Here is a 21388-nt window from a genome sequence, read left to right as displayed (position 1 = left end):
TGAAAGGGGACAATCACTGCCCTGGTCCTGCTGGCCACAATATTTCTGATACAGGCCAGGAGGCCATTTGCCTTGGCCATCTGGGCACACACTGGCTCATGTTTGGGTGGCTATTGACTAACACCCACAAAGGCCCTTATTCTAGGCAACTTTCCAGCCACTCTTCCCCTAGACTGCAGCAGTGCATGGGGTTGTGAGCTAAGTGCAGGACCTGACACTTAACCTTGTTGAACCTTGTGCAGCTGGTCTCTGCCCATCAATCCAGTCTGTCCAGATTCCTTTGCAGAGACTTCCTGCCATCAAGCAGATCAACATTCCCACCCAACCTGTTTCCATCTGCAAACTGAATTCTCTCATCTAAATTATTGGTAAAGATGTTAAACATATCTGGCCCCAATACTGAGCCCTGAGGAACACCACTAGTGACTATTTGTCAGCTGGATTTAACTCCATTGACCACCACTCTCTGGGGCCAGCAGTTCAGACAGTTTTTTAACCAGTGAAGAATCCACCTGTCCAAGCCATGGGCAGCCAGTTTCTCCTGGAGAATCCTGTGGAAAATGGTGCCAAAGACTCTTCTGCAGTCTAGGTAAACAACATCCACAGCAGCACTCAAGATGATACACTCCATAACCTTCCCCAGGGGTCAGACTGACCAGCCTGTTCCCTAGATCCTCCTTTCAGAGCTTACTGCAGATGAGTGTCACATTTGTTAACCTCCAGACAACAAGGATCTCCCTGGTTAACCAGGACTGCTGGTCGATGGCGGAAAGTGGCTCAGTGAGTTTCCTAGGAGATAAGCATACAGGAGAATGCAGAAATTATACTACCTTCTGATGTAGTTGGTGTTTCTTCACCTTCCTCAGGTATCTATCTTGACACCAAGAACTCTGGTGCTAGCTGGGGGGTTTTTTTGTATAGTATTACTCTCATACTTAAATACTTCACTTTACTGTAAATGTGATCTGTACATTTACTGAAAAGATGGAAATAAAGATTGTTCATGAATAATCTTCTAGACACACACCATATCTGCAGATTAGTAGTAAATTGAGGAAAATTTGTTTACCCTTAAGGTGCAGTGAAAGAGCAGTGGAGATGCCTAAATATCATTGACTAGTGCCATTTTAGATCATGCAAGACACACAACACAAGCTTAGGGCTGGAGAGTGAGATTACAGGACTGTGGGACACTGGAACACTGGGATTTTTCTTGAGCAGCAGCTCAGGGCCAGGTACGATACCCCAGAGCATCTTAACTGTCACTTTATACTTAGTCCCCTGAATTCCTCTCCTAGGCTGTTAGTCTGTGGTTTAGAGGCCCTAGGTTTCTTGTTTCATTTGAACATTGAGAGTCAAAGGTGACTTGAAAAAATTACAGGTACATTATATTTCTGCTTCCCAACTTGTGGGCCTTTGATAGCAGCTAGCTGTAAACAGGTATCAATGAGTTTTTAATGCTCCAGTTGGCAACACCTGACCCTTCAGATGGTTGTAAAATATGCTTTCAAATAATCTCCGTAGGGCTGTGGTTTGAAAGGGAGGTTTACCATGGCCTGATAGCAACTAGTGATTTATGAATTTCTCTGAACAGGATTTACAAGGAAATTGGATATCATTATGAAGCCGCTGTTTTTACCAGCTCTGACCTAGGTCAGAGTGGCTTCAGAGTGTTAATGATTATGTTTGCCTGTCTCAAGCAAATTGCTTGTGAATGACTTTGTGACAAAAAATTACTTTAAATAGGTACTGTTTATAGCACGCTGCAAGTTGTTAGCATGTTTGCTGACCACAAATCTTAGAAGGGGTTTAATATAATTCCTGACTGAATACAAAGAAGCAAATAATAAAGCTATGAAACACAAAAATCTTTCTTTTTTGTATGCATTTTGTAGGGGAAAATACTATCAATTTTTATGAGACTACCTTTGAGGATTAGACTACTTTATAGTCCAATGTCTGAATAAAAAAATGAATATATGATAACCTCTTGTGATGCAGCAGTCAAAAAAATACGAGGATATTTTTCTTTATGCCAAAACTTTCATTTCTGACAGGAGTGTCATATTTTCCAACATATAACTTCTATCTGAGAGCAATTTTAAGTATAAAAATTCTAGATTTACACAAAACATATGGGATTATTTTGGTTTAACATGAATAATTATTTCTGTTCTATTTCTTCCAAAATGACATCTGAAATCCTTCTCACTATTTCATTTGTGCATAACTAGAGAGATATACACAGTTCCTGGAAGTCTGTAGAAGTTACAGTGTTCTAACTTTCAAGTCAGTGTTGCTCTTATGAGAGAGGTGGAACTTGAGGTCACCAGGGGATCTCAGAACAGACAATGCATTTCCATGGGACCTCACTGTTTTGTGCAGCATTATCGTTTCTTCAGTTATTTCTGAATTCTTGAACTTACATGCAATTATACACTGAATGCTTCCTTGAATTAACATTTAGAAACTAAAATTCCAGCAGGATAATATGAAAATGCTGTATATTATATATTTTATACTGATATTGTGGCTTTGGCTAAGTGTGGACTTTCAACTGCAAATTTTTTAGCATTTACTCTCTAAGCCAGAATCTAAATTAAACTGAAACAAAACTGTTGCTTTAATTTAATCTGTTCTTTATTCTATTTTCTAATCAAAATAATGCAGTTATATGTTGTGTAAAAGCTGACACACTTTTTGCCAGGAAAATTTATGGAATTCTCTGTTTTCAATACTGGGCCAGAATTTTGTGTGGCTGATATTATTAGCATGCTTTCCAACAAATCCTGCTGAAACCTCCTGCCACAAACAAAATGATATGTTACTTGTCTGAAACAATAGGCTCCAAATTCTACTTATTTCATTTTTATGCCTGCAAATCATTGTAAGTTCCAATAAGTGAATAAATGGTTTTACTTTCTTCAACTTTTGCCTCATAAAAGTAAGGCTAAATTGTATTATATGAAAAATTGCTTGAGCATCAGAACTAACTGCAGTTGCTGTTAGTTCAACAGGTGGGCAAAGATTCACATAGAGAATATAAGGGCTTGAACTAAATATCGTCAAAAAACAAGTTTGCATCAGGCCCCAAAAAGGTTTTGGTTGAGGCATTGTCTAAAGGATTTAAATTGAACTCATGCTCAATTAAACATTACTGTCTAAATTGCTAATTGCTATTCTTTTTATCATGTATTCTTTCCTTCACTTACCTTTCCCTCAATCACAGTTATACATGGTTATGGCTTCTCTCTCAAGGTATGTGGGTCTCTCTTTACTAGTATTGTAATTCCTGAATAAATACTCAGACTAATAATTTCCAACAGCTTCTTTGATAATTATGCTCCTCTTCACAATGTGCATGTTACAAGACTCAATAGGAAAAGCATGCAGCAATCAGAGTCACATACAAACTCTCATATGTATGTCCAACAAAGTGGTTGTCCTCATCTCTGTTTTTTACAGCCGGCAAGAGGAAGTGCTTCATACTGAATGGTTATCCCTTTGGAAAGGGTCGCCTCTATTCTTCATTAATAAAGTTTTCAAGCCAAAGCTTGTTTTGATTTCCACAGCATTTATTCTGTCATGGGGGAATAGAAAATGGTTTCATTTTTTATTTTTGTTTTGTCATCTTTCTTATCAGTTGTTGCAAAGAAGAAAGAGAGCACATTGGTATATGCTATCCTTCTTTTCTACCCTTGCTTCAGTAGGAGGGCAGTACAGAGTTTAAAAATTAATTGAATGTAATGCAGTTTTCAAAATGGCATAATAAATGTGAGCAATAGCTTGCAAAGATATGGAGCAAAGAGAATATAAAAGAATATTCTTCTTTGGCTCTATTTCTGTGCTTTCCTAAAGAACCTTCAGGCTGTATAAAGCCTCCTTTATCTCACAAGGAGACCATGCACAGCTACCCTAACATCACAAATAAACTTTGTTTATATTTTTCTTTCATTGTTCAAAGTTTCAGTGTTTCCATTTATTGAATCTAAAATCACACATCATCACTGAAGAGGTTTTCAATTTTTTTATTTGAGCACTTGCACTTTTTAAACACCGTGTATTTTTACATTTTCCATGTTACTTCCCATACTACTGAAAAAGAATGGTTCATATGCTGTCTGTGTCCTAAACCATGAGGAATAAAATAGTATACTGTTATGGAATAATTTGCATCTACAAATTTTGTCGCTATTGTTAAGAGAATTAGTTTCAGGAGTCAAAAAAGGTGTTGTTGGTCTTTAGGGACAAAATATTTTCAGAAAAAAAGATAAAAACATCTCCTTGCGAGAAGCCCCCTTGCACGAAAATACAGAACCCTCCATGTCGTGCATGAATGACAGCCGAGACAGGGTCCCTGATCTGTCCATCTCTCCTTCACAGGTCTGCTCTGAAGGCACAGTATCATTAAGTCTTGTCCCAAGTTTAATAATCACACTCCTGTCCAGTGTATATGTCTTTTTCTATTTGTACTTGATTGTGAGTTGATAGAAATGTAAGAAAAGGTGTTACTGATGAATGTGTAGTTCATATAATTTATGCAATGTCATTCGTTCATTTTTCCATTATTTTGTCTGTTTTCAAGTGTGATTTAAAATGCCTCCAGCCTAGAGTTTTGTTGGTTGGTTTCAGAGAAAATTGGCAGAGTGAAAAGCAATATGTTTAAATAAACAGTGTTTTAATTACTTGGAAATTCTTAAACTCTTCCATTTCCAAGTAATCCACAAAATAATGTGCAATATTCAGTAGCTATGGATGAAATAAATTTTTCTATTTTCAGATATGAAGGCAGAATGGCATGAATAATTTGATTTTGGGACATTAGATGTCGTTCTTCGTTGCGGATTTTTTTAAGATGCATTTAGCTATTAGATCATACAGATAATAACAGCATATTTGTTTAAAATTTGTTTATGATTTTCACAACTCTCCAAGAGATGGTCTTTGTTATATTTTATCTTAATTCAGGGATTTCCACTGACAAAAGTAATACAAAGGGTAGTTTTTACAAAGACAATATCTCAGGTTAATTGAATAATTTCGTATCAGTTAAATCACAAGGAAGAAGGTGCTCTTAATGATGAAAAATTGTCTGCTTTTAAACTGGCATTTGAACAAGACATTTATTATCAAAGAATATAAATATTCTTTTGTGTATGCTTTGCTTTAAACCCAAAAATTAACTAAATTCAACAGAATGAGTAGTACAAAAAATTATTAGTGTAATAATATATGCAAAATCATCACCTTTGATACACAGTATAAGTCTAAAAATTTTATTGCTCAATTAAACAAATTTGTAACTAACCTAAAGTTGATTTTGGTCAGAGACAATGAATGCAGTGGTTTCTTAAGGAAAAAACCCAACAAAACTTAATCAGTGCTTAGATGTTCAAAATATTAATGAGAAACAATTGGAAGTGCTAAAATGTTGTTAGTCTTTCTCAGTCTGTCTTATTATTTCTGAATCTTTTAATATCTGTGCATATTATGAAAATTTAATGTCACACAGTGTCCATTGTTGCCCATTGCTAAAGGCAAGATATTTGATAGATGTCACATAACTGCATAAAATCAGGATGTAAAAGTCCAAAGAATTTAGTTGTGGGTTTGCTTTTTGTTTTTTTTGTTTGTTTTTCTTTTTAACTAGGTGTCTAACGGTCAATAATTTAGCCTTTTGCCTGGCCATGGACAATTAAGAGACACTTTCTATGAACTTTCATTTTAGGAAGGAAAGACTGTCAAGAAGAAGAGTACTCAATGTCTTTTTGTCAACTGAGCCAAATTGTCCATCTGCTTGTACTTTGAATTAATTCAGAATCCTTTATTTATGAAAGCACAAGCTGTTGCTGTTGGAAATTGTGGCATTGTCACATACTTTTCATTTCAACTTCACTGAAGATTCAAGTAGGAGGAAAAAGTGGGCTAAAATGGCTAAATTTCTTCATCATTATCGTCATCATATTTATTAACACAGATGTCCCATAGGCTGTAGATGTAGATAGGTAAATGATATAGGACGGTATAAATCATGCATATGGGATTCTGCTTCCCATGGGAATATGGTAGATAAAAATTGCAAAGGCACTGGTGGTGAAGCAACAGATTCCTTCTTCTATTGCCATTGGATACATTAATATTCCATTTTTTACAGTGTTATTTTAAATGCAGTTGGATGAATGCCATACAAACAGGAATTGCCTCTGGTATGCATATCAAAATCTTGTTTGGATTTTCAGAGTGGGGAGCTTGGCCTAGTGATACCTGGGATAAAAGAGTCTTAAATTGCTCTTTCTATCATCATCATGTCAATTACAGCACTTCGACCTTGGGGTGCCTCCTTATAGATTTTTATACTTCATACTTATTAACATGTATCCAAACATTTTAATTAAAATACTTTCATGATGATTGCAAAATCTATTATTTGAGTATTTGATTAATTAAGAACGAAGGTCAAAAATTATGAAGATATTTTCCTTTTTTTAATCTCTCAGCTTCAGAAATCTTGAGGTACCTTTTAAAGATTTAATTCAAACTTAGCATTAGACCGTGTAATATTTTTTGCATAGTCACTGCATATTTGTCACAACTTTTCTTCACTACATCCCAATTCTATGTCAGTTTTTGCAGCTGCCACCACTCCGTTTGTCATATGATTCATTCTCAATCAGCCAAGAGAGTTATGACAAACAGGAGACAGAGAGGATTTAGGAATAGTATTACTCTTGATTTGTTTGTGCTGTTCACTATGTCTCTTAATAAAATCTTGATTATTTCAAGATCCTGTTGCATTTGGATCCAGAAAGCAGTTAATGATTCAGCCTAATGTCAGTACTCTGCAAAACAATGAAGAATCACGGACAATGGAATCCACTCAATGGTTTATTGGTCACATAAGTCCAGCTTAAAGTTTTAGACCTTTTTTTCCTGTTAACTGTTGCTACTTGCGTTGCTATTACATTCTGGTCTCCACGTTGTGTTATAAGTCTGAAAAACTGCTACGAGTTCACGTGTACCTCTTTGTTTCTTCCCTGCACATGTCTAAAGTACTTTTGTGTAACCCCAGTTATCCTTTCTTTTCCCATCAGACGACAGAACCATCTAGTGGGTTAAAGCAGGGCAGACACAGCCAGGGTGTCATTTGTCTAAGAGATGCTTTTGGGTAGGCTTTAAACCAAAATATCCCTATATCATTTAAAATTAAGTAAAAAGGTAGCTTATTTTCTCTGATTATCCATTTTAAAGTCCCTTTTTCTCTTGAGATTTTTGATAATCTACCAGGAAGACTAAGACTCAGCATTTCTTGCAGTGGGGATTTGTGTTTATTGCTTTATTTTCTGACCTCTGATTTATATACTCTTCTACCTGTAAAAGAGATTTAAAAGATTGTTTAAAAACTATGCACATAATGAATGAATCTGCTCTCTTAACTATGTGCTGTCACATATTTTGTCGTGTGAAAAGGAGAGATTTACTCAAAGCCTTAGTATATGACTAGTTCAGCACCCCAGGAATGCTGAGACGCTTTTGCCTGACAAGCCTTTCAACATCCCATTTTGGGGACTGTTCACTGAGAAGTTTACTGGGTCAGAGATTGTTTTGACTAACTTGTTCACACACCCAAGAGAAAGACCCCTTCCTGGGTCTCCACTCCTTTACCGTCACTGACTGCCAGTATCCTTGAAGGACTCATATTACGAGTTTACAGAATAATGCTTTATTAATAAAATTGTGACGGGTTAAGGTTCAAGGATTGCTGGTGATAATACCTGACTGCAAAAATGTATTCAAATCAATATACTAATTCAAAGCAATATACTAGCAAGCTGTAATCCCTAACAAAAGCTAGCTCGAGGTAATCATTCAGCATGCATAGAGTACAGGTCTTGCCCAGGTGTTACCAGAGAGGAGAAAACAAGTTCAGCCCATTGACTGATCCTAGCATTTACTACAAAGTCTTCCTTGACTTCTCCCCATTCTTAACTCACTTTTATACTACTTTTTTTTTAACATTTAGGTGGAGCTTAAGTGACTTTATTGCAACATGCTACTCAGTGAGGGGTTTCATACCTTGAGGGCAGATATCTTAATATAGTACTTGAGACAGCCTTGGAATGGGGACACGCATCAGTCCACGGAGAGTTCTTTTCCTGCAGTTGATTTTGACAGAGCCTGGCCCCGGTGTCTCCACTGCTTAGATTGTACTGTGTGTGGAAGGTTGGCTATGCTGACTGTGCTTCATCCAGGGAAAAACAACTGTATTTTTCCCTATCATTTTTGTTATCTTTTAATCTACAGTCAGTTTCCCACACACGTTCACTTACTTCAATAAGATAGTTGTAGCTACAGGTGTCATTAGCAACAATATTTTATAAATAGTGTAGAAGCCTTGAACAAAACCCTTATATAAAATCACAAGCAGTATACGTATTTAGCTACACCTTGTTAATGTAGTTACTGCTACATCCTTATACTGAAAAATGTAACAAATTCTTTAAAGAACAGTGTTGTTTTTAAAGAGGTAGATGTATTAACAGGTATGTTTAGATAACTTATCAAAATGAAATAAATAAAACAAAAACAGGTATCTCTGTATGTTTACAAGAAAAAATAAATGTAAAGAATGGACATACTCAAACAGCAACATATACTCATACACTTGTCTACAGTAAGTGACTGGATTATAATGAAATAACACCTGAGGTAGTTATAAATGGACTAACTTGGATGCCAATTTCTTAGTTCAGTGAAGGCAGGATATACCTCAGCACAGGCCCTTTGGTCTTTTTCTTGAGGAATGAAGTGCTGCTGAGGCTGGATTCTAAATAGAATCAAAATTTCCCACTGTTTTTTCACCTGAGATACTAATAACTAAATGAAGAAATTAGAAAGAAAAAAAAAATGTGAAAAATTCAAAATACAAATTTCTCCCAATCCATATTTCAGCTGCATTCCAGACATGTAGGGCTATATGGTATGTGGTGGCCAAATGTGTACAAGTTTAAATCAGGTGCAGAGGCTTATGTATGAATTCCAATCTAGTTATGTTTGGGGCTAAGTCACAACTAATGAAATCACTAAGGCTTTTTAGCCAGCTTTTGATAAGGTGTCACTTACATGCACTTACATGAATTTTGGTTGCTCAGGAGCACAAGTAGATGCAGTTTGTCCACAACATGACTTAAGCATACCATTTTTTTTTCCCCATGAGTTAAATTTTTATTTCAAATAAAATATATATTATAATATACTGTTATAAAACAGTCAATATCCTCTTAGTCTATGTCCATAATATTTGAGATTGTGTGTTCTTAAGCCTTCTGAGAAACAAATTCTATGATATCTTGCTATATATTTTCCTTATCTAGCCCTTTTATTTGATCGCACAGGCCCAAAAAAGGCAGTCCAAATATCTTGTAGTGTTATTCTGCCTGTAAGGACTAGTGGAGCATGCAGTTTCTCTTCTTTTTGCCTGGAGAATATTTCAAACTTTTGTCTAATCAAATGCTGTGTGCACACATTTTGAAGTGTAGGCAAAACTGAGCTCATTGACCTCATTTCAAATACATTAAGATACAGCAGTGATGACCAAGGAAGTTGTTAGATGCACTGGTTTGTAAATTTTCTGCTATTAAGATGTGTAAATAGCAACTGCAGAACATGAAATAAAGTTTTTAATTATTTTTGGTTTTAATTCAGCCAGTGTAAGCCAATATACAAAAAAATACTGTACTAGCTTTGTGAAGAAAGAACCCCCCAATTTTTTAGTTGTGAGGTGTTAGACTGAAATACTATCTCTAGGATAAGGATTCAGCCTTTAACAGAGGAGACAGCTATGACTTAGTACAAATGTTATGGTAATTGGAATGTTAATAGATGCATTACAAAGGCAAGAAATTACAATTTAATGGACTTTTTACTACTCTTTTACTACATTTTAATGGAAAGATTGTATTTGTGAAAACAAAATAAAATATGTTTCTGAAATACTTTCAATAATTTAAACTTGCATTTAATACATGAATTTAAAAGGCATTTAGGGAAAAATCCAATTACACCCATAAGGATCTAGAAATTATTTACCTATCTTGTATAGTGAAATAAAGATTTTTCTGCAATTATCCAAAATATACTATAAAATGCATTTCTTGAGCAGAAAAGCTCCAACTGCAAATTCTGCCTTTCACTAAACTGAGACCATGCATTTGTCAGATCAGATTAATATATCTAAAGTACAGGTTCTTATATTGGGACTCATCACCTAAATAACTTAACCCAGCTTTTCCACAGATAATTCTGAATTGCATGGATGTAAATTCTGAGTGTTCATTTGAGACATCTGTAGTGCTCTTGGTCTGTGCACTCACTAAAGCAGTGATGCTGAAAATTATTTAATGTGATTAAAGAGAACATCTTAGTTCACATATTCATCTAGCCTTCTTTGGACATTATTATATTCAAGTGCTGGATAGTGCTGCTTAAATAGCAAAGGATTTTGTGGAAATTTTCTTGTTATAATGATTTTGTCTCTACTAGTGGTTTTTTTCTATTTATGAGAGAGTCTGAATTGGAGGTGTTCCTTCAGGAAGCAAACAACCCTAAGAGTTGGCCATCTCCCTTTGAACTGAATAAATGAGCAAAACTAGGCAAGTTAAATAGAAACAGATTAGGACAATAGCATGTATTACAACAGAAAATCTTATTAGATCATCTCTTTGTTCCTCTTCACACTTAAGTAAAAGAAAATCCTTAAGAACATCAGTGTATCAATATGTTTTAGAAATTTTACAAATACAATGAATTAAAATCAAATGTAATTGAAAAATACAGTTTGTTTATGTATCATTGCATATTAAATACATCTAATTTTTACACGTTAAATAAACAATAATTAAAATTTTGAATAAACATAATTATTAAATATTAATACATTATTATATTAAGTATAAATAAAAATAATCATACATATTATGTTTGTATGTTGTAGACATAACTATGTATGATATATACTATTTATAAATTAAATTATATGAAAGGAGTTTGCCTGAGGATGTGCTTGTTTATACTGGCTTTGTTTTTCTTTGGGGATTTTTGGTTTGGCACTTTTTTTTCTGTATTGAACTGTCTTTATTTCAACCCGTGACTTTTCACAGTTTTACTCTTTTACCCTGCTGATTCTCTTCTCCATTCCTGGGGTTGGTGGCAAGCAAGCATCTGTGTGGTGCTTAGCTGATGACCAGGGTTAAGCAACAACACCAATATATCGTTAAGATGCTTTCATGCAAAAGCATTATCAGAAAGAAGTGACTAAGTAAGTTTTGGATGGTAAAACCCAGAAAACTCTTTTTCCTCTAGGAGAAAAATTAAATAATCTGCATATGAATTTCCCATTACCATATGTGTTATCTTACTGATTCCACAATACATTTTGTTTGTGGAGTGGCGTATCTTAAATTGCTATACCTTTTTTACAATACTTTTCCTCCAGACTGCTGAATAAAATGCAGCCCCAAATGGTACTGAATAGGAGTTGTTATCATCCAACACCTCTTAATAACATATGTGGAACAAGTAAAACTAATCATTACCATCTCTTTCACTGGATGTCATTCCCTATACATTTCCATCACACAGTAGAAAATGGAAATATGCTTACCTTGCCTACCTTATTGAAATATTTTGGCTTTTTCATTCTTATTTTCAGATGGAAGGACAACTTACTTCACCTTAATGATAAGAGTGTTTTTGATTTAATGATGGGGAAAAAACCACTGAAAGCTGAGAAAGAAAATGCCAATGAGTCTAAAATAATTTTGGTTCAATACAATGTGGATGTTTATGACTAGAAGTGGTTTTTGATTCTTCAGCCCTTCTGGAGAAATGTCAGCCTTGCAGAATTAATGTTTGGGTTTATACAGAAAACAAGCTATTTTTAACTTTTCTATTGGAAAATTAAATTACCCGGCTTGGTAGCATATTTCTAGACTATTATACATATGCATTTGCCTATATAACAACTTACTGCACGTGCTAAAGAGCAGACTTCCTTCACACAGTGTATAAATACCTTAAGGTATTTACTGTAGAAAGGATGGATACAATTACATTGCTACATATACAGTTAGGCAATGTAATCTCTTCTTTCCACAATGTTACTTCAAGGCTGTTCCCATATACATGTATCTTTGGTCATCAAAGACAGTTTTTGCCAGGTAAGACGTAAAACACACATCATCGGCACTAATCTATTTTCAGGCAGAAGAAATATCTCCAGATGTTTGAGTTACCATATACTTAGTGGAGATTTACCCAATAGCACTGAAGGAAATAAGAGAAATGCTTGTCAGGGGGTTGATCCAGCACGGGTGCCACCCGCAGGCCACATGTCAAGATAGCTGTAAGCAGTGGGACTCCTGCACTGCTGCTGTAGCCATACACAGCACCCGAGGGTAATGGAAATTCCATGAGTGAGAAATGCGAGAGCTGCAAGTGCTATTGCTTAGTACTGATTTGGTATTATTGCCTTATTAATTTTAATTAATAAAATACATAGGTTGCATCAAACAAGGGCTTATTAATTCCTTAACATAGGTTTTCCATTTTATACCTATACTAATTGATCCATTGTCCCAAAAGTTTTGATAACATTTGAATTGCAATGTATTTTCTGGGCAGAAGGCGCTAAAGAACTTCAGAGACAAGAATCAACTGTAAGGTTTCAGTACCATGGTTGCTTCTGTGAAAAATTGGTGTCACATAAGGCTTTCCCTTGTGATAAGGTTCACCTGACTTTGTAGTCTCTAAAGGTTAAAGGTTTCATATTTTTTAACTATGTGGAAATTTTGACACATGAATTATCAAAAAAAAAAAAAAAAAAAGCTAATCAGATGTATCCCTAGTACTAATACAGGATTGGATTTATGATCAAGGGCTATGATTTGACAAAACATAATCTTCTAGCATGAATTTGGATTCCACAAGGTATCTGAAGCATCCTGTGGGCCTGGCAGGTCTGACACAGGACTTCAAGGAGACTTGCACAGTAACAGACTGACAGCAGAAGTAGAATATTACAGATTAATATAAATGTTGATTGGAAGGGATTTCTGGAGGTCATCAAGTCTGACAGTAACCTCAAAGTACAACTATTGCCAAAACTGGATGAGCACGGACACAGCTTCTCTGGGTAGTCTAGATTAGTTTTAGGGGTTTTTTCCCCTCATGTCCAGTTTCAACCTCTTAGACATAATTTGTCATTATTATCTCTTATATTGTGTCTGGCTGGCAGATAGATAATTCATCATCCTGCAGGAAGGAGTCAACAGTCATTGAAGCTCATTGCTCACGATTCACGGCATCAGCTCCATTTACTAGATCCTGAACTTCTTTTCCAAGTAAACAGCTGCAGGCACTAGAGCATTTTTCCTACTGCCAACAACTTTAATTTTCTCTTTTCCTTGGAGCTTTTGCCTTCCTATGGTCCTTAGGTAGCCTTGGCCATGCTAGCTCATTTACTGGCAGTGGATGATAGGTCTTCCTTTTGCAGGTTCTCTGTAAAGACCCTTTCAAACTCTTATTTATCATTCCTCATGAAGCAAACCCCATATATGCCTTTCTGTATTTCACCTCATCTAACTCGGATGAATTATATTTCAAGATTTTTGGAAGATACTAATCTAAAAATTCCAGTATGATATTCAGATTAAGACATACTTTTTTCAAAATTTCCAGTGTCTTTTTTTTCTGTTGAGATTCCCAAGTGCAAACTTTTCCTTTGAACCATGCACCAAAATCATATAACACTTTAGGCAGATGTTTTAGGAATAAGAATGTTTATTGTTAATAATGAAAGCACTATGCTGAGGCCTAGACTTCAAGCTAAGGATTACAAGAATCTGAGACTCATTTCCCAAATATCGTAAGAGAATTCCAAAAGCAATTATAACCCCCAAGATGGTTTTGGTTTGTAACAACATTTTGTTTCATTGATCAATACCTTCATCTTTTCATTTTCATTTTTCCTACTTACTTTTCATTTTACTACTGTGTAGTAGTAAATACTGAACAAAGCTTTCTATGAGCAAGCGAGAGCATTGCAATCACTATTCAGAAACTTGGAAATATTAGCTTGATGCCTTAGGGACATCATGTTGAGCTAGGTCTCATTAGTTGCAGGACTTCCAGCAATCTTGCAGGTTTGCAAATGCTAGCCAACAACAGCAGTGAATTCTGACAGGTAATGTGACAAGTCAAGTTGTATTTTTGTAAGTAGCCTTGGTTCCTAACTAAGATTAAGGAACGCTACAGATCCCTATAAACCTACATAAAAAAATATGAAACCTTGTGACCTGCATCTAAAGTGCTCTGAAACATGAGGGTGTTTTTTTCGTAGTTTTGGTTTGGTTTTTTGTTTGGTTTTGTTGTTGGGTTTTTTTTCAATTTGTGTTTCTGTCTTTGGTTTATTATAGTGATTTTCTGAAAAAGAAAACAAAACAACTCTCTGTATGTTGATCCTATGTCCTATTTATATGTTCTAGATTATCTCTGTGACATTTGGATTCTTTCCAGCTTGAGGGGAGAGAGAAGGACACTGTGTATTCCTGTATTCTAGTTATGTTTACAGTCAAGTAAATCAGTGGTTGAGAAACTTCTTTTCAAAAACATTGAGCTCCAAAGTATGATGTCCTAACACAGATAACCCACCTCTTTGCTTGTTTCTAGACAGCTATTTTCAGGAAGCACTGACTTTTATATGTGTTTGTCTAATTAAAAGACATTATAGGTATCTTATTGATAAGGAAGTGGACACATCCTTCAGAACTGATGAATTACGTGGTATTTTTGTTCCTCTTGTCTCAATGAGCAAAGATTTATGTAGACGTGACTGTCTTGTGCCACTTTTTTACTCTGACAAGGTAGAAAATGACTTTTGCTATATTGAGTTCAGTTTTCATGCTTGATGGATTGGACTTCTCCAGTGGAAGCTATATCTGGTTTTGAGAGGCTTTGATCTTCTCAAGGTAAAAGAGTTGGACTCTTTGCCCTTGAGAATGATTTTCAGTACAACAAAACCTTTCTATACTAACTAGAAATTGAAGCAGAACTTTGTCAGAAAGCACTCAAACCATTCATTAGTTGATGCAAAGGTGGGGAACAGAAATAAAAACTTCTATAATGAGCAGAAATAATAATGAGTCTGTGTCATCACTGAGCCATCAGAATAGAAGAATGATACTAAATGAAAATAGTTTTCTAAATTATGTATGAGAAATAAGAACAGAATAAAAATGCATTCTGAAATCAAAATGAAAGAAATACATACACAATTAAGCCAAATATTGAAGTAGTAGAAAAGAGAATTTTCTCTACAAAAATAATGAAAATATTCATTTGATAAATGCAGGTTGAAAAACAAATGCAAATTCCAAGTCAAGCACTTTTACAAATAAATGAAAAGGTGGCTCATTTGTTCACATTCTGAAGCAATTTACAACTAATCTAAAAGGAAATAACTAGAGGGCCTAGGAAACTACAGATCAGTTAATTTTGCATTTACACTAATTACTGTTTTCTATATAAATACATGAATGACAAAGAGGAAGAACAGGACACCTTATTACACATACACCTTTTATATCCTCTTTGTTACAGTGGTGTTTGCATGCAGTGTCTGGTTAATACCTAATCTGTAAAGAAGCAGACCATATGCCATTGGTTTCTTTTTCTTTTCTGTCTTGACATTCATTGAAGTCCCTGATGAAAAACTAAGGAAGAAAAATGAGTATCCAAAGTGAAAGAAGTTCACTAAACTAGATGACAAAAAAAAGCCCAAAATACTATTAACAACTACAATGATTGGAAAAGCCCCATGAGAAATGAGATATGTTCATCCTTAGAAATAAGTGATAGCACTATCAAAGTGCCTTAGTGAAATAAATGAATTAGAAAAGGTGTGAATCTATTCCATGTAAGATTGCTAATAACAATGAAAATAAGCAATATTGTTACCTGTGATAACACTAATCAAAAAGATTAGGAAAATGCAGAAGTTCTTCTGTTTGTTTTGATAGAAAATTTAATTTTAAGACCATATAATTACTTTTTATCTTTTTTAAAAGGGAACAAAAATTGACTGAAACTGATAGAATCAGAAGGGGTGACAGGAACACAGTGATCTCATAGAGATGCCTTGTTGATGTCCTAGTTGATATCAATAAGTTTTAGTGCTGTATTATGAACAGAGATGAGATCTCTGTTGAAGTTCAGCATGACTTATAATCCCCCTGTAGTGCTACTTTAATCTTCACATTGTTAATTGTGTAATTACTATCTTTTGAGAAAGCATTGTGTCTGTATAATTCTAGGCTTCTTTCCTCCAAAACATTTCCTACGCTTACTTTAAGAATATCAATTCTTATTTAACAATAATTTGGTTTTCTTTGTATTAGTAGGATCATTTTCAGATTTTTGTTGCCTAAAATAACTAATTATTTTAACTCTACCCCTGCTCAGTATGTCAATATTATTTTGTACCCGATGTGCTGTGCCATTCTATTGAGGTTTTCATTTATTTTATTAAGATATTTTTAATGAAAATGGTTGCATGAGGACAATGATTGTGCTGGAAAATAAATTTGCCTTATAATAATGCTATATTTTTAAAATTTTTATTTTTAGTAGTAGGCTATATCATTTTCCTTTAGATTGCCATGTTCAATTTCTAATGAAACCCTGTCAATGATGCAACTTACATGTACAGAAAAATCCACTTAAATTTAAAGTCAAAAATTTTTATACTAGGTCATAGGTAGTTTAAACTTTATGATTACTACAAAAGGAAAAAAAAAGTAAACTGATTTTAAAAATACAACCTTTTTTTCTGTATTTCAAAACATTTTTTCTTGGTTCAATCAGAACCAATCTCATAGACCTTTATGATACATTTATATTTTTTAATGAAAAGTATTTAAGATACAAAGATAGAAATTCAATAAAAATAATTGATCTGTGCAATGACAAGTCAAATGCTGGAAAAAAATTCAAAGATGCTTCTTCTTTGACTTGGGAATTATTTTTATTTGGAGATGTTATATTCTCTTTTGGATTTCTTGAGCCACTTCTGTCTTCTACATGTGAGAAACTCCCAGATACATATCTTCCACAAGTTCTACATCTATGGTACTCCAGATATTAATATTTTGTGCAAAGAAAATACTACTGTACTCCATGAGATAATCAGTTAACCTGGAATTTTGATCTAAAGGATAGAATAAATGGTACAATACAATCAGAACTGGAAATCTGGTAAAGCAACATCTAATACAGACAAATGCAGGTCAGTATTGGACTGAACTAAAGCTGTTTAATTCAATTCAGAAAAAAAAGGCTATTTTTAAAATTTGTCTGGGCAGGAATTAAAATATTATTTTAGTCATCCAAGTGGATAATAATAATAATAATATAATAATAATAATAATAATTCATGGCCTTCCCCTGGACTTCTTCCAACAGTCTATGTCCTTCTTGTGCTGGGGACCCCAGAGCTGTCCAATACTCCAGAGTGGAGTTATAACTCATATCAGTTCATGCCATCATCTACTTTCATTTTAATTACATGAGAGTGTTTTAAACAGGCAGAGAACTCTAGTGGGTTTTGTGCCATTATAGTTAACTCCAAGTTTATTAAAAATTTCAAATAGTCCTAGACACCTAAGTTTAAGCTAAATAAAGGTCTGCCAATGGTATTGACAAGGTTTCTATTGATCATTATGGGAAATCAGGTGAACAGCTAGGGATCCACTTGGTTGCCTAAAGGTAATCACCTGGTGCCTTTTAAGATACCCTGATGTAATCCAGCCAAACACAGCTGAGTATTATATCTCTCATACTCTCTTTGTTATCACTGGATATCTCAAATGTTGCACCAGTCAGGCCCTCTGCTGTCTGTGACCATATCTGAATGTTACCCTTACTAACAAAATTTTCACGTCATGGGATTTCTGTATATTAAAACACAGCTTTGACAGGGTTGCCCTGCAGTTTTTGATTATTCACAGTGTTCTATCTGGAATACCTAGGGGCTTTCATGAGGTAACTGTACCACACTGGGCGCAAACCTCAATCTGTCTTGAGCCCAAAGGAAGGGGCTGCTGATGTCATGCTGTAGTGATCCTCCCACAGTTATACCTTCCTGTAAAGGAGAAATTATTGAATAATAAGAGATTATTATGAGAATAATTGATTTTGCTGAGTCTCTGCTCCAAGATTATATAAACCTTACACAATTTGAGTTCATATTTTTTCTACATATTTTGAAATTAAAACCTGTAGCCCAATACTAAAAAAATCATGTTTTGAATTTCCAGGCCATCTTGCACGTTGAAGCCTGCATGTGTGTGTGTGGCTTTGATAGGCATTAGTTCAGACTGTTTTTATGAAAAATAAATATATAAATCTTTCTTTCATAATTATCATCAACAATAACAATACACTGTGACATTACAATAGCAATATGCATTCTAATTTAAAAAAATCTCTTACTGAGATTTTTCTAGCACAGCATTACAATCTTCAACTTATTCCTGAATCCCACAAAATGAAAGGTGACAAAATGTTTGTTTCAGAACTGTAAAAATATCCCAGACAGAGTCATGAGTTCTCTGGGGTGAAATATCCATCATTCTATGAATGCTTTTGTATAATCTTTTCAATTAAATGCTGTCTAAGTACTCTTTAAACCTCCCAGACTGCAAAGATTCTCTTCTCCTTTACAGGTAACAAATGTATTGTGGATGATCAGTCAAAATGACAGTACAAACTATCTAAGTGGAATTATTTGCCTTTTTTCTGTTTTTCTTGTTTATGTTTTCTGATGTTATAAATGCTGTGTCAAGAATGACTTACTGCTGAGAAGAATTGCACATTAAATTACTTCTGCACCACATGCCACTCACACAATAGCAAAACATCAGCAGTCACCTTTATTTAGGAGGATTTTTGCCATCTAGGTTAAGCTAAATTCTTTGTGTAAAAATTTGGTTTTGCAACTAATAATGACTCTTTTTTTTTATTTCAAGATAAGAAAAATGTAGCAATGGGAAACGAAGATCACAGACCCTCTTGCATGTCCCAAGAATATCCGTTTATTGCCCAAAATTACCCCCTGGTTATGCTCTTAACCAAACAACCAAAACCAAACCGAACGTAACAGCAGAAGGGCACCCATTGGCTGGCACAGATGCAATGCTGCTGTCCACGCGTCCTATCACCCAATCAGCTTCCTGTTTATATGCTGTCCACGCGGTCCTCCAGCCAATCACAATCTCACTTCTAACTGCCACTCACCTGACTCTCTCCTCGCTCACAACTGCCTCTCACCCCTCACCCGACTCCCAACCATCCAGCCCGCAGCTGCCCCTTTCCCACAGGGCTTTCTGGTGGGCATAAGCCTCAACCACTTTAACAAATATAACCCCATATGCCACAGAAAAAGACCTATTGATGAGCTATTTTAGTTTACTAATCTTCTCCATCATAATACATATTTTTTTAAATTCATGCCAAGTAGTCAGTCACAACCTTAATGGACCTTTATACATGTCATTTATTTTGTTTGCTAGGATTTCAGCATTCATGCCACTTTAATATTCGTAATCCTGTCCCCAGGACACTAGTCATCTCTCCTTGATGCAACCATGATAGCCATCTTGCTTAGGATGTTAACAGGTTTACTTGCAGAGATTTTAATCTGCATTGATAATTCCACTCATTTAAAGGACCACGAAAGATTAAATAGCACTTGTTGCTGACTTTTCTATTTGATGGAGATGGGTCTATTTTTAGAAATCTGTGGAGATGAGATTCGAAGAGTCTTGTCAAGAGCCTTTGAGGTAATGGGATGGATTTTGAGGGTTTAAGTTTTGCTGTGCCAGTAGGCATCATCACAGTTACAACTGTGGACTCATTATACCTCCATTTGCACACTACTTCTCTCTCCATATTCACTGTAATGCTCACTGAACAGCTGCTGGCCTTGTAACATCTATTCCACTTCTGAAGGAGGGATGTTGGAAACTAAGTAATTTCCCTGTTGTTGCTTAGAGATTGTGTTTCACATATTATGGTTGTATTTCCTTCTGTCAAATTCATGTTATTAGGCAGGAATCCTCACTTTGTACAATTACGGCTTGCTTCATTAATGATTTTAATATAAATGCATTTGGGATTAGGAGCGGTGATGACCTGTACCACAGTTATCATGACAGGTAGAAGAAGTAGGGTTTTCTACCCAGTGGATTGAGCTTGTTGATTATGTGCCCATTTTGTTTCATTCTGGTGCTGATTTCTTCTATGAAAAGGGTAAGCAGTCCTTCAGTGCCTAACTTGATCTTCAGTGGAGATGAGTTGGCACCATTCCCGATATCATTCCTGAGAAAGTAAAATATTAAGTCTCAGGGGAATAAAATTAACACTCTCGGGGACAAGACTGATTCGCCATTGAAAGAAGGAAAAATCCACCATGCTCTAACTCAATGCTTTGTACCACTGCCATCAGTAGATTCCCAAGAAAGTGGTCCATGAGGTTTAGTAAGAGTATAGGCACAGTCCTGATTTGTGGTAAATTTACCATAACAGGCTGGCTGCAATGCTATAGGATATTTCCCTTCAATGGAAGGTGAAATACCTGATTCAGGTGTTGCAAAGAATTCTTGGTGGGCCCATAACAAATATTTAGTTGGTAAAGCACTCTGGAAAGCCAAGTGTCCTACTGGCTCATGTATGGTTTAAGGCTCCTTTTCAATAAGTAATTTGCCCTTTCTCTGATTACATTTTTCTTGGGATAATATGGGGTGTGGAGTACACACTGAATCCTTCCAGTTGGACTCATTCTTGTACCTCCTTATATGAGAAATGTGACCCACTATCAGTTTGAGTGGTTAGGAAGGAGTAATCGACTTGAGAACCAGGATCAGCCTTTTGACCTTTAGTTGCCATTAGCTGCTCAGAGATTACTTATACCTCTTAGAGGATGTATCAGTATCTTGCAGAGGGTCTGAGTGACCTGATAAAATCAATTTGCGAAGTAGTCCACAAGGTTTTCTCTTTACTGCTCTGTGGGGGTGATCTTTAGCACGGTGATCTAATTGGAATTCTATTCTACACTGCGGGCATTCTGTAAGAGTAGTTTCACAATTCTTCCTGTTTAGGGGCTATCCTTTGCCCTGTGCTGCAAAATATAGTGCCTCCTTGCCAGTGTGATGTAATGTGGCTGAGCAATGATAGAAAATCCAGGTACATGTTTTTTCCAATAAAATCCTCATTAACTGTTTTAATTCTTTCTTAGGGTGGAGCATCTGTATTCATTCTATTTTTCTTAAAGTATCTA

This window comes from Corvus cornix, chromosome 1 (assembly GCF_000738735.6).
Source record: "Corvus cornix cornix isolate S_Up_H32 chromosome 1, ASM73873v5, whole genome shotgun sequence".
NCBI lineage: Eukaryota > Metazoa > Chordata > Aves > Passeriformes > Corvidae > Corvus > Corvus cornix.
The sequence above is the reverse complement of the archived record's forward strand: the minus strand, read 5'-3'. Positions refer to the sequence as shown.